This window comes from Podarcis bocagei (genome assembly GCF_964188305.1).
Source record: "Podarcis bocagei genome assembly, chromosome: 1".
NCBI classification, from domain to species: domain Eukaryota; kingdom Metazoa; phylum Chordata; class Lepidosauria; order Squamata; family Lacertidae; genus Podarcis; species Podarcis bocagei.
This window is the reverse complement of record NC_138125.1, coordinates 104,006,897-104,019,520: the sequence shown is the minus strand read 5'-3', so window position 1 is coordinate 104,019,520 and position 12,624 is coordinate 104,006,897. Positions and strand designations below refer to the sequence as shown.

The following is a 12,624-nucleotide window of genomic DNA, read 5'->3' as shown; positions in this document are numbered from 1 at the left end:
AGGGGTCCAGAGGGTGACAACATGAAAATGGGTCTTTTCTGTAGTGGCTCCCCATTTGTGCAACGCTCTCCCCAGGGAGGTTCAGCTGGTACCTTCATTATATACTTTTAAGCGCCAGGCAAAAACATTCCTCTTCAACCAGGCCTTTGGCTGATTAACATTCTATGTTTTCTTAATGTGTTTGCAGTATGTGGGGGCTTATCGGATTGGTTTGTTCTTGTTCTCATTATGTATTTCGTGTTTTCATTTTGTATTTTCATGTTGTGAACCACCACCCTGAGATTTTTGGATGAAGGGTGGGTATACAAATTTAATAAATAAAATAAAAGTTCAAGGGATTGCACCCACCTCTCTCAATTAAGCTTGCTTTGCTGCTCAATATTTTAAAGCAGAATCAGGCTCATTTTTTTACAAGTTTGGGCTGGAAAGACCGCTGGGGGTGATTCAATATGTCTGCTTCAGTTTTCAGGACTCCCAGTTCTGCCTGGGTACACAGCAGGCCCTGCAAACCTGTGACCCGCCAAGTTAAACACAACTCGCCAACCACGGATAGCAGCATGCACTAAGTGGCTCAATAAATTCCTGGTTCTTCTGCCTGCCTGGAACTGCAAAATGGGGGAGTCGTCAAGAATCTGGCAGGCGACTATAAAAGGTTACTTGGCTGCAATCAACTTGATAGGTCACAAATTAGGCAGGCCTAGGAAATGTTGGCAGTGAAACCCAGAGTCTGTCTAACAGATTGAGAATGCAATCTTTAGCACACTTCTACTTTGGGGGAGCAAAGGGCTGGCAAAGACTGTTATTAGGGCAGCAAGGATTTCATCTATGTAAAACGGGACCGCGATAATACTACGGCTGAAAGCTGAAGTAGTGAATGGGATAGCTCGAATTATTTTGGGGAGTTGTACCTCTTGGGAGTTGTCCTTGTCATTTAACCTGGAGAACACCCAAACTGAGCAAATGGCTACTTAACTCTGAGCAAGCATGCAGAGGGTTGCACTGTGGGACTCTGCAAGTTTCATGGGCTGCATGAGATTGGTGAGATCTAGGGGCAACTTTGCAATAAAGTGGAGGTAAAATGTAAATTCCAACACATTACTTAAGGTATCTTCATGTTGGAAGTGTAATTTCAAGACGCTGCCCCCCTCCCCAACCCTCCAGGCGGTGCTTTTTTAGCAAAATAGATCCTGAAAACATTTATCACATGAGCAATCTTTCTTATGTGCTCTTCAGAAGAGATGACAGGTGGGTACCAATTTTAGAAATCGTGAAGGATGCTTCCTCTACTCAGCATAAACAACAGGTTCACCACGGGAACATTTTGTAATGAAGGGCAGTATATAAATTTCACAATTAAATAAATAAACAAAATGCATGGCCAGGATTATTTGTGGCATCAACATACAGTAGTCGTACCTTGGTTTGGGAACAGCTTAGTTCCCGAAAGTTTTGGCTCCCAAACATCGCAAACCCGGAAGTGACTGTTCTGTTAGCGAACTATTTTTGGAAGCCGAATGTCCAACAGGCTTCTGCAGCTTCCGGTTGGCTGCAGGAGCTTCCTGCAGCCAACTGGAAGCCGCACTTCAGTTTTCGAATGTTTTGGAAGTGGAACAGACTTCCTGAATGGATTCCGTTTGACTTCCAAGGTACAACTGTATTTTACACAATCCCAGCACAAGGAGCGGAATGGAAAAGCTCAACCCAAGAGTCTTGCATTATATTTTCCCACCTCGGTTCTAGCATATTTCAATCTGGAGCAGTTCTGGCCTAGGTTTTATTTAGGACTCAAGTGTGTGCTCTTCTCCACAAGCAAGAGCAAGTCAAGAAGCCATGAAAGACTCAGGTAGTACTCAGTGTAAGTTCTTGTTTGATACTAAAGCTGTTGCCATAAAACCATACACTCTGCAATTCCCTCCATCCCTGAAGGATCTTACAGGCACAATCACAGTTCTCTTATTAGAACAGCAGTCAGGAGAATTTTATATTAATGGGGTAAATCTGTCAGGGGCTTTAAAACAAAATAAAACAAAAGGTGAATGAGGTGTAAATCCTGATAAAGTTCTATGGTGGAATCAAATCAAAGGCAGAAACAAAACACAAGTTTGTCCTCCTCCAGATTCTGGTCTTATTATATGACCACTTAGAATCAAGATTTCTGGCTGCTGCCTACCACAGACTGAGAATTTATCCTAACCTAGAACACACAACAATTTCATAGCTAGTGCATGGGTTTTTCTGTATCAAAGTGCACATTGTTGCTGAACAACTATTATTGGTAAAAAAATATTGACCCATACATTTCTGAGTCCAATTCAAAGTGCTGGTTTTAACCTATAAAACCTTACACAGTTTGGGGGCCTATTACCTAACTGAAGGCCTCTTCTGACATGAGCCTATACAAACCATGAGGTCATCATCTGAGTTCCTCCTTGGATGAAGATGCAGAGGGTTATGAAGAGAGGTGGCCTTTGCCTGTAGTCTCCGCTGTGTAGAACACTCTCTGAAAGAATATTCACCTGGCACCTACCTATTTCCAGCACCAGGCAAGGGCTTTCATATTTTCCTAGGCATTTGGTTAACGTCATGGCTGTCTCTGTGGGCATTTTTGGCTTGTTGATTATTATGATGATGTGTATTTTCTAGGGTTGGCTTGAATTTTTTTAAATCCACTGGTTATTTTATTGAAGGTGCTGCTTTTGTTTTTAATTCAAAATGCCTTGCATAGAATGTGTTTTGCACTAAGCTGTAAGTCACATCAAGACTTTTACAGTAGCAGGTGTCTAACAAATGGGATATATACAGAGAGATATGTTTCCTCCAGCTTTCTCTCAGTAGGGCCTGCTGAGAAGATCAACTGGATCAGCATTGGGCTTGTACCTATGCTTAAACATAGAGCAATAAATGGAGTATGGCTAAGAGTCATATAAACACAGCTTTAAAAAGGACAGAGATATGTATGTCATAGATAGCCAGATTATCGATCTATCTATGACTATAAATCCTACTGATTTTAGCAAGATTTATTTCCAAGAAAGCATCCATTGGACCAGGCCACTTGTCAAATAAATTAAATGTGGATCTTAAACTTATCACAGAATTTAAGGAAGTAGGACCTAAATGGATTAATTCATGCCAGTCATATCTGAATATGTTTTCTACAATGCACCCATAAGGCGTACAAAGTTTGTTGACAACTTCATATCTTGAGTGAAATTTCTCTCTCAATAAACCCACTTTTACAAGTGCAACCCAAGGAGGTGGTGGAGGGGGGATAGTTTCACATTAGGATGTTTCTTACTTCATCTCTTTGTCCTGGGAGAATGCAACTAAAGAAACCACATTTAAAATCAGACATTAGATATGCAAATATGTGTTCAGATCAGAGATACAAAAATTATTCCAATGATTAATTATTCATCATAAAAAATGTCAATTAATAATTCTGAAGCATAATAGGCATCTTTCTAATGCATCTTTATTTTTTGAGGCCTAAATACTGTTGAATATATGTATTTGACAGAATTCTTGCAACTTTTAAAAAATTCAACAAAGTAAATAAGAAACTGTAAACAAAGGGAAGGAAGGAATGCTAATAACCACCAACTTCACCAGAGAGAGTACCCGGAGTTGAATATTGGTGTCACGGGAGACGCAAGAGCGGCAACTGCCCCTTATATCCCAAGAATGAACACTAAAGGAATCCACCCAGGATTGTGTTATCCACTTACTTTCAAAAGGACAAACACACTTCTAATACACTTGCAAATATGCACAGACAGGAATGCAGGAAGCTGCCTTATACAGAATCAAACACTGGTCCATCTAAGCATGTATCATCTGCACTGACCAACAGCGACTCTCCAGGGTTTCAGGCAGGGGTTGAACCTGGCTAATGCTGCAGGCTGAACCTGGGACCTTCTGCATGCAAAGCAGATGCTCTACCACTGAGCTACAGCCCTTCCCGACAGGAAGCTGCTTTGCCTTTTACCAGCACAATTTCACCTACAAGACTAGAATACTCTCCTGTGTCTTGCAGAGGGTCCCTTCATCTTCCCCATCAACTGGAACATGGCCATCTCTTAACGCAGGGGTGTCCAACCGGTTGACCGCAATAGACAGGTTGATCCCCGGATGATTGCGGGATCCTTATCGCTCGCGTTATTTAGAATCATGTCTCCTCCCCCAAACTGTGAACTCCCCCCCCCAAAAAAAATGGGTAGATCACTGCCAGTTTTTTCCGGAAGCAGATTGCAGTCTCTTGGGAGTTGGATGTCCTTGTATTAACGGAAGCAACAGGGATTGGACGTGAGGCATCCTGTAGAAAAAGCAAACGCTTTGCCACTGAGTGGCAAATAACAGAGGACCAAGCCAGGTTCAAGATACTAGTGTGCAAACTCCAGAACAACTTAGGTCCAGAATGCTTTAACCCATGTCTCCCAAAATGATCAATGAGATCATCTAGGGGCAGCAATATTAGTACTCCCACAGGGAACCAGAAGCACAACTCATGTCAACAAGGAGTTGGCCTTCAGTGTAGGGAACCTAGCTCTGTGGAACTCCCTCCCACTAGAAACCAGGGAAGCACAATCCCTGCCAAGTTTCAGAAACCAGATTAGAACTCTTTTATTTTTGGAGGCCTCTGCACCGTGAATGCCGCTCTGAAGTTTTAAGTCTCTGATGTTTCAATTTATGCTCTAAACTTTGTTTGTTGCATACTTTTATTCTGTAAGCCACTTCGGGATGCTGATGGTGAAAAGCAGGGTGTAAGTTGTAATAAATATAAAAGTAAAAATTTTAAACAATTATTATATATCAGGATACATAGCCCAATCCTAGAACTGAAACAGGAGTGACCTGAATATCATATGGACGAAGCAGCGATTCATAGTGCTGTTTTGACATGGGAATGATACAGGAATTCATCATATGTTGCCATTTCCAAGTCTGTGCATAAGAACTTTATCGGGGGAGGGGATAGTATAGCATAGAGCAAACAATATCCTCCAAATATATCTGCCATGATTTTTAAAATGATATGCAAGTTATGTTAATCAGGCACAATTGTTCCCTCTAACAAGGAACTCGGTGCACTCAGAATGCTCAAAGGAAACCTCAAGGTTTGCAGAAGTAAAAAAAAGAAAACTAACAAAACAATCCCAAACTGAACATGCTCAGTCTTAACAGAACGCAGGAAAAGAAAGAGATAGAAAACCACAGAGGGAGAGTAAATTGGCTTCCTTGAGCTCCTAAGAATTAGAAAAAGACATCTCCAGGTGGCTGGCAGTAACCCTAAACAAGAACATTCCTGTTAGGTGCTGGAAAAAAGTGTCACAACATGTTGTGGTATATGTCCTCTTGTGAAAATATCTGATCCTTTTGCATTTTCTAGTTCTGCAGTGTGAGTGTCAGTACAAGATGCTTACACTTCAGCTAAAACGTGGCTGCAGAACTCGAGCACCAGCTGATCATCTTTTCCAAAAAAAAATCTACCTATTATGAAAATATCAGGTGTCTGTACAAAAAAAACCCACAACAATCCTACAAAGTTCCAGCTGGCCACACTGTGCAATTCTTCTTACAATCCCTTCCAGAAAGAAATTTGACTTGGCTTAAGCTACTGAATTACTGAAATCTCCCTGTTCTAGGAAGGCAGCCTGGAGTTCCCCTTCTCCTCATAGCCAAAGAACAGGTGTGAAGTGTGTCTGCACCAGACATGCATCCACTGCCTGCCCGAGAAGTGTACTTGCAGCAAAATTAAAGAAGGGGTAAGAGTGCAACACAGACACCAGCCCTCAGCTACCACTTCTTTGCCTTGGAGGTGACCCACGTATGCCCAGTGAACTACACAGCACATATTCACAGCTCGCAAATGCAAGCCTCTGAGCTCACAGATTGGATGGTGAAACAATCAACCCCGGGAAATGCAAAATGAAACTCCACCTATTTCATATACAAATCAATGCAAAAATAATACTAAATTATGAAACGCTGGCCCTGCATTTGTGTGGTTTAGAAGTATTACTACTCCGTGAATAAATGTCTTTTCTTTCTCTTCACTGTGATTGTGTTTACTCCCCCTACAAAGAAGGAACACTTCATGAATGGGGCAGCCACTTTGTAAGGATTATGAATTTTAAGCAGACCAATCCTCCTCTTCCTCCAGGGCATGCTGTATTCTTGAGACGCCATGTGTACCAAGCGTTATACGCCGGGGGCTGTCTCCTTCCAAATGAACAAGCCAAAAAGTGAAACTCCTTTTAAACTGCATCTTTAAAGAGAAAACAGAAAAGACGGCATACACTTTTCCTACTGCGGCTTGCAGAAAACAGGAAGGCCCGTTGCTTGCTGGGTACTATTAGGCAACCCAATTCTGCAGGCCTTCAGTTTGCAGGAAAAGAAACCTACCCAAGCAACCCCAAAATCCCAAATGTCAAAAGCTGCTCATCTGAATCCACCCAGACACAATGGGAGCGAGTGAGGTTCCCCTGTCATCAATATACCTCTAATTTCACAGACACTTTCTTGGCAGCCCGGGCCAGAAGAGAGCAGGCCAACAATCCTACGCTTAACTGGGTAACCTGCAGGATCCTCTGGAAGCGCAGTCTCGGGAAGGGCCGCCGCCGAGTTGGCCAAGCCCTTTCCCAGCGCCTTTCAAGAAAGAGTCCCCCCCCCCCCTCACGCCCGTCCGTCCGTCACCCTGAGGAGCCCCTGGCTCCGACCTCGCCTGCCTGCTTCGGCGGGCCCTCGCCATATGCGCGGGGAGACGGAGAGCGCGCGGGAGACGCCGAGGCAGAGCGCGCGCCCTTTTCTCATGCTAATGAGCCCCCGGCCGCCCTTCGGCGGGGGAGGCTCGTGCGAGGGAGGGAGGGAGGCAGGTGGCCGCTCGCTCGGCTCCCACCGCAGCCCCCCGGCCAACCGGAAATAGGGCCGCGGCGTCACGTGGGGGAAAAGGAGAGCCCGGCCAGAGAGGAGCCGCTGGTGGCGCAGTCCGTGGACAGGCCGGGCCAAGGGGGGCCGAGGCGCGCGCTCCCCCCGCCGCCCGCTTCCCACGGCCCCTCTCACGTGGGGGATGGAGGCAATGGAACAAAGGGGGCAATCGGCGGAGGGCAAGGCAGAGCCCGGTGCCCGCCTGGCATCCTCTTCTTCGGCAGACACGTTTGGCTGGCCCCAAGTGTCCTCTTTTCTTTACGCAGGGGAAAAGTTGCAGCGATGGGGAAGGGGAAAGACACGCGGGGACCATTTTTTTTGCTCCTCAGCGCCAGACGGGGTCGCGTCCGCCCCATCCACCCAACGTCTGGTTTGCTCAGGCTGCTAATTTGGTGGCTTGTGGAACTGAAGGTGGGGGGTTTTCTTTTCATTTCTTTTTGAATTCCCAAGAGTGTGCTATAATAATAATGATGACAATGTAAATAAACAAACAAATAAATAAATAAAATGAGGCTTACTTGAGCGGCAGCCCCCTTGAAACCCGTGCTGGGCATCCTTCTGTGTCAACATGCCCAGCCTCGTGCTGCAAATCTCACACGTGCGTCTCCCAAGCATCTCTAAGTTTACTCGAAAGTAAGTCTCTCCTTTTTTCCCTCTTTTTTTTCTCCCTCCCTTTTTCCCCCACGGCAACTTCCTGCCAAGGATGGGACTGGAGGCTTGGACGAAGCCAAGGCAAGGGAGACGCTTCGTTTGTCTGGGAGGGGGCGAAGCAGAGCATCGATCAGTTTTCCCTTCGCTTTCGGCGCTGATGTCAAAATCTTGCTTAGCCCAGGAAAAGAGCACTTGCATTCCTCCTGTAGCTTCACGAAGCCGCGCGTCCTAACCGCGGAGGTGAAAGTTGTTTCGCCTCTTCTTCCTCAGTGGTGATAGGCTTCATTTTTATTAATTTTTTTATGTTGCTATTTTCTGACACAAATCTTCAGCCCAAACCCCTCTCCCTGTTTAGCAGCGTGATGATAATAATAATAATAATAATAATAATAATAATAATAATAATAATAATAATAATAATAATAAAGCATCCTTGCTACTAAGAGTTGAGCGGTTACGTACCAATCTTGCGAAAAGTCTCTTCGGGGAGCGTTCCCCCCCCCCGCGTTGTTAGCCTCCCCCGCCTGCCTTCCCCCCTCCCTCTTTCCACGCGTGTTTCGGGAGTTTGTGGAAACTAAAGGATGGCTCTGCGGGGGGGGGGGGCTTCCTAAGTGTCTAGGAATTATTTTGGCCGCGCCAGTGTATTTCCTCTAAATCCACCAGGACCTTCCTACGGTCTGGTTCGGTCTCTGTCCTCCTCGCAAAGGATTGCCCGTGTAACTCCCATTTATTTGAAGGGGTGGGGGGAGAAATCTAAAGCTCGTTCTTTGCTTTAAAGCGAGGGGGGGAAATATTTGGAAGCAATTTGGCTCTTCCCCCCACTACCACCCCACCACCTCGTGTCCTAGTTAATAATCTAGAGATGTAAGAATAATATATAAAGGGGTGGTAATGAGATTACATGTTAAGCACTTGCACTTCAGATAAAGGGGAGGGAGACGTGTAATCGAGAATTCAGAAAAGGAGGTTGTTGCTATCAGTATTAGTATTAGTATTATTGGTGTAGGTTCGCTGTAGCTCTTTCAGAAGGGTCACTGTGCTTTAGAGCTCCAGACCAGATCCGAAAATACCTCCTTCAGATGAAAAAGACTTGGGATCTGGCTGCCTGGGATTGGTACTTCGCGTTCGTATTTGCAACAGGATCTGCTCACCCTCTTGTCCCTCTCTCCAGAAATCCAGAGGCGCCTCCGTCTAAAAACGAATGGTACCCTTGTCTCCGGGATAGGGATCTTTAGGTCAGTCAGTAAACAGTTTAGCTCTCCCCCTATCCTCAAAAGAGAAAAGAGAGGGAAGTTTTATCCCAACTCAATGCAAAGAACCAGAATAAAAGCCGGGAGAGGCTCTTCTCCCACTTGTCTAATTACTGAGCTTCATCTTTTTGCCATCATCAGTGGATCAGGATTTTTTAAAAAAAGGAAAAAAAGAGATGTTCTGAATTAACACAAAAACGACAGGTCTTAAGTGGAAGAGGCTCTTTAATAGTCACAGGTTAAGAAAAAGAAGTTTCCTTCGCTTCTTCCGGGCGTCCCACCGTTAGGAACCTGCCTTACATGTCCCGGAGAAGGTGTCAATGGGGAAAAAGCCCTCTTTGATTCGGATCGGACGGGGCAATTGGGTCCAGTTCGATCCGGAGTGTGGGTCGTGGCGGTATGGGAGGCGGGGGGGGGGCTGCTGTCCGGATGACACCAGGAGAAAGCTTCCCGTCAAGCAAACCTGAAATGAGCATTTGATTTAGAAGCCCGCTCCAAAGATCCCCGCGCTTATCCTAACCCCAAATGCGTGTCAACCAAAACGTCTGAATATTTCCTTCAAACACGGAACAAGAAATCCCAATGCGCGCGCGAGGCAGGAATTGCGAGGAGAGGTGAGGGGTGTCTCTCTACCTCCTTCCAGTTCCTCCTGAGCGGAAGATTTAGACCTATTTTCGGATGGCAGGGAGGAAATAAATTCTCCCCAAAAGCCTTGTTTGGGTTTATTTGGACCGTGTCCCCGCAGTTTTGGAAATGATTCACCCAAAGCTTCGAAAGAGAGGGAAGTAGGGTGTGTGTGGCGGAGAGGATGCGGTTGCATGTTCTGATTTGGGCTGCTTTTTATTCCTTTTTCTTCCTCCCTCGGCCAGCAAGGTGGCAAGAGTGTGCTACCCCCTCTCCCCTTTCCAAAATACGCATCCATCCCCCCACCCCCTGGTCCTGAGCTTCAGGAGCCTTTTCCCTTTGGAGGCGGTGTTTGCCAGGGACTGGAGCACGCATCCCAGTCGCCTCGCTCAAGGCGCCCGTTCAATGCACAGCTCGCCAGCAGTTTATCTTAGCTTACTGTAAGTAAAAGTGGAGTGTCGGATCAGCGCAGCATTCGTTTCAGTTTCCTTCAGTGGGAAGGAGCTGGCGGGGTCGGAGGGGGTCTGCAGAGAAAGAGAGGAGCGCTCTCTAAGAGATTTAACTGTGGCCAAGCGAGGAAGATGCTGCCGGAGGAACCCAGTCTCTCTCTCTCTCTCTCTCTCTCTCTCTCTCTCTCTCTCTCTCGTGTGTGTGTGTGTGTGTGTGTGTGTCTGGGCAGCTCCTGTTTAGTTTCAGCACGGGATCATGCCAGCCAACCTCGCGGATTGGAACTTTTTCCCCTGGATGGGTGGGTGGGTGTTTCTTTATAGGAAGTACTGAGATCAGGCAAAAAGTTATCTCGCAGAGAAAAGGAAGGGGTTGCTGCTGGGGGAAAATATGGGGGAAGCTGAACCCAGCAAAGGATCCCCTTCTTCTCTCCTCTCCCCGCCGCCCAGCCGGGCCTCTTTCATCCTCTCCGGGTGCTTTTAAGGACTTCGCCTGCAGCCGGTGGTCTCTCCCAACCCCCCCAGCCCCTCCGACGATGCGCCTGCAAAGCAGCTTTTTGATTAAGCAAACAGAAGAGCATTGGTTAAGAACACACTTTAAGTTGTGTGTGCTGTGCGTGTGTGTTTTAAAGGTTCCCCTGGGACCGTGGACTCGGAATTGGTTAATAATGTGCAGTACTTGCTAAATTGCTGACTTCCAGATGTGGGGGGGGGGGGTAGAGGAATATCTTTCTTGTTTAGGACCTACGTAACCTGATTGGATTAGGACAGGCGCGTCACATTGGAAACCTTTTTGAGTGATGATTTAATTAACCATACAGTAGAAAGCTGCCTTCGCCAGGAAATCCCTTCCCCATTTGCATAACCAATCCCCACAGTGCAAAGGTGGAGTCTCAGGGCTTAATTTTCATTTTAATCTTTGCCAAAGCCCCCCCCCTCTCCGCGAGCGCACACACAAAAAAGACTTGTTACCCCCATGAAATGCAAAGCTACCCACTCAACTTTCTGCCCTTCAAGGGCCATCTGTGTGTAAGAGAGAGACACTGAGTGTGTGTGTGTCTATCTGTCTGTCTGTCTATCTGTGTGTGTGTGTGATATTCTAATATACTGGTGCAGGTAGAAGTCAATCTGTCTAAATCTTTGACTGCAATCCTAAAGAACAGTTACTGTGATGCTAACCCCACTGACCACAGAGGGATTTGCTTCCGAGTAAACAAGCTTAAAGCCACAGTTGCAAAAGTCCGTGAAAGCTACCTATATGTTTCATACACTGAATATGCATTCTGCCTTTATTTTGTCTGCTTGTTTATGGGTTCCGAGTCTTTTTACACCGCACTTCGCCCGTATACTCCTCTATACATATTATGTGTTTCCTAACTGCCCCTCTAACTATCTCCTTGCAAGTGTGAAAGGAGAACAGAAGGTGGGGGGAAGCAATTATTATTTTCCCCCAATTCTCAGCCTTTGCATACACCCCAAGAGAAAAATGTCGATATTTTCTCCCTCCCACCCACAAAAAAGAGCAGCAGGGACTTATTAACGCACACACACGAGAGATCCTCGCTGCATTCACTCTCAAGTAAAAGTTCTATCTCCAGCAGAAGGTTTTGCCTCTAAGTAAGCGCGCTTAGCAGCTTTGAAACGCCCCATAAATTTATTTTTATTTTTTTAAGGACCAGGAGTTCATTGGCCACTTGTTATATATCTTCAGCGCTAATTCAGCGTCTTCCTTTCTACCCCTAAGTTTTATTATGAATAGTTTTGTTTTTTGTTTTCCCCGCCTGCCCCGTCACTCTGGCATCTGCAATTTGAAAGGGGCGCGAAGGAAAAGCAATCGAGGGAGGAAGCCCATAAACAAACAAACAAACAAACGATCCCTAGATCTCTCTTTCCCTGCTGCAGATCCCGTCTTGCTCTATAGCCGCGCGCTGCGAGCAAGCCTGCGGGATGCGAACCGCACAGCCTCCGGGTGTCTCCTTGCAACTTTCAGTTCCTTTGAGTTGGGCTAGTTCTGTGAATGGTGTTCACCGTTTTCCGCCTCGCATCCAGTAGGATTTAGCGAAGAGGATAATGATGCCAAAGACTTGATGGCTGGGGAGGGAGGGAGGGAAGGAGGCAGGCAGGCCAGGGGAGGGTGGAAAAGAGGGAGGGAAAGGCGGAGGGGAGGGGGGAGGAGGAGGAGGAGAGAGAGAGGGAGGTGGAATTTCATTTCTTCCACTAAAGCGTTCGCGGAGACTTCAAGGTATAATCTATCCCAGATCCTTCCTTTCCCAGAGAGAAACTTGGCGATCACGTTTCCACATGATGCTCACGTTTGGCGCTCTTCAATTATCCCTCCCCACAAAGATAGGTGGCGTGTGTTTCAGGGTCCTCTCTCCTCTCTCTCCTACAGAAAAGAAAAAGAAAAAAATGTCATTAGAAGAGGCGTAACACGTCAGTCCGTCCCCAGGTTTGTGTTTCCTGGAGTGGCAGAAAGAGATCAGTCCTAACCTGCCCAGCAGGAATAACGGTCCCTTCCGACAACTCTTTCCGAGGCTTTTTGACCATTTTGTCCTCTCTTCCAACCAGCTACATCTCCCTGCACCTTTTTTTCTCCCCTCCTTCCTCCACTCCGCGGCTTTTTCATGCTTCTTCTTCTCTCCATTGCTGACCAAAACTACACACAAGACTTCGCAGGTACGTTCTCGGTTATATTTTCCTCTCTTTTCTATTTTTGCTCATTGTTG

The 12,624-nt window shown here is 46.2% G+C and overlaps 1 protein-coding gene and 1 long non-coding RNA gene across 4 annotated transcripts in view; one reads left to right on the top strand and one right to left on the bottom strand.

Moving 5' to 3' along the window:
• Positions 1–9,035: 9,035 nt before the first annotated feature.
• On the bottom strand, positions 9,036–12,284 carry LOC308572197. The gene is made up of 2 exons (XR_014001639.1): positions 12,211–12,284; positions 9,036–9,291 (listed from the first exon to the last, which is right to left on the bottom strand). It is a non-coding gene; the product is annotated as an uncharacterized lncRNA (long non-coding RNA).
• Positions 12,005–12,624, top strand: part of ZEB2 (zinc finger E-box binding homeobox 2) — a 173,979-nt gene continuing 173,359 nt past the window's right edge. Inside the window, exon 1 of one of the 3 annotated variants that reach the window (XM_081167605.1) lies at positions 12,005–12,347. The gene's annotated coding sequence lies outside the window, so the exon portion shown is untranslated. Of the gene's footprint in view, positions 12,575–12,624 lie in introns of all 3 variants that reach the window. The other 2 variants (XM_081167606.1, XM_081167604.1) reach the window with 2 other exon arrangements.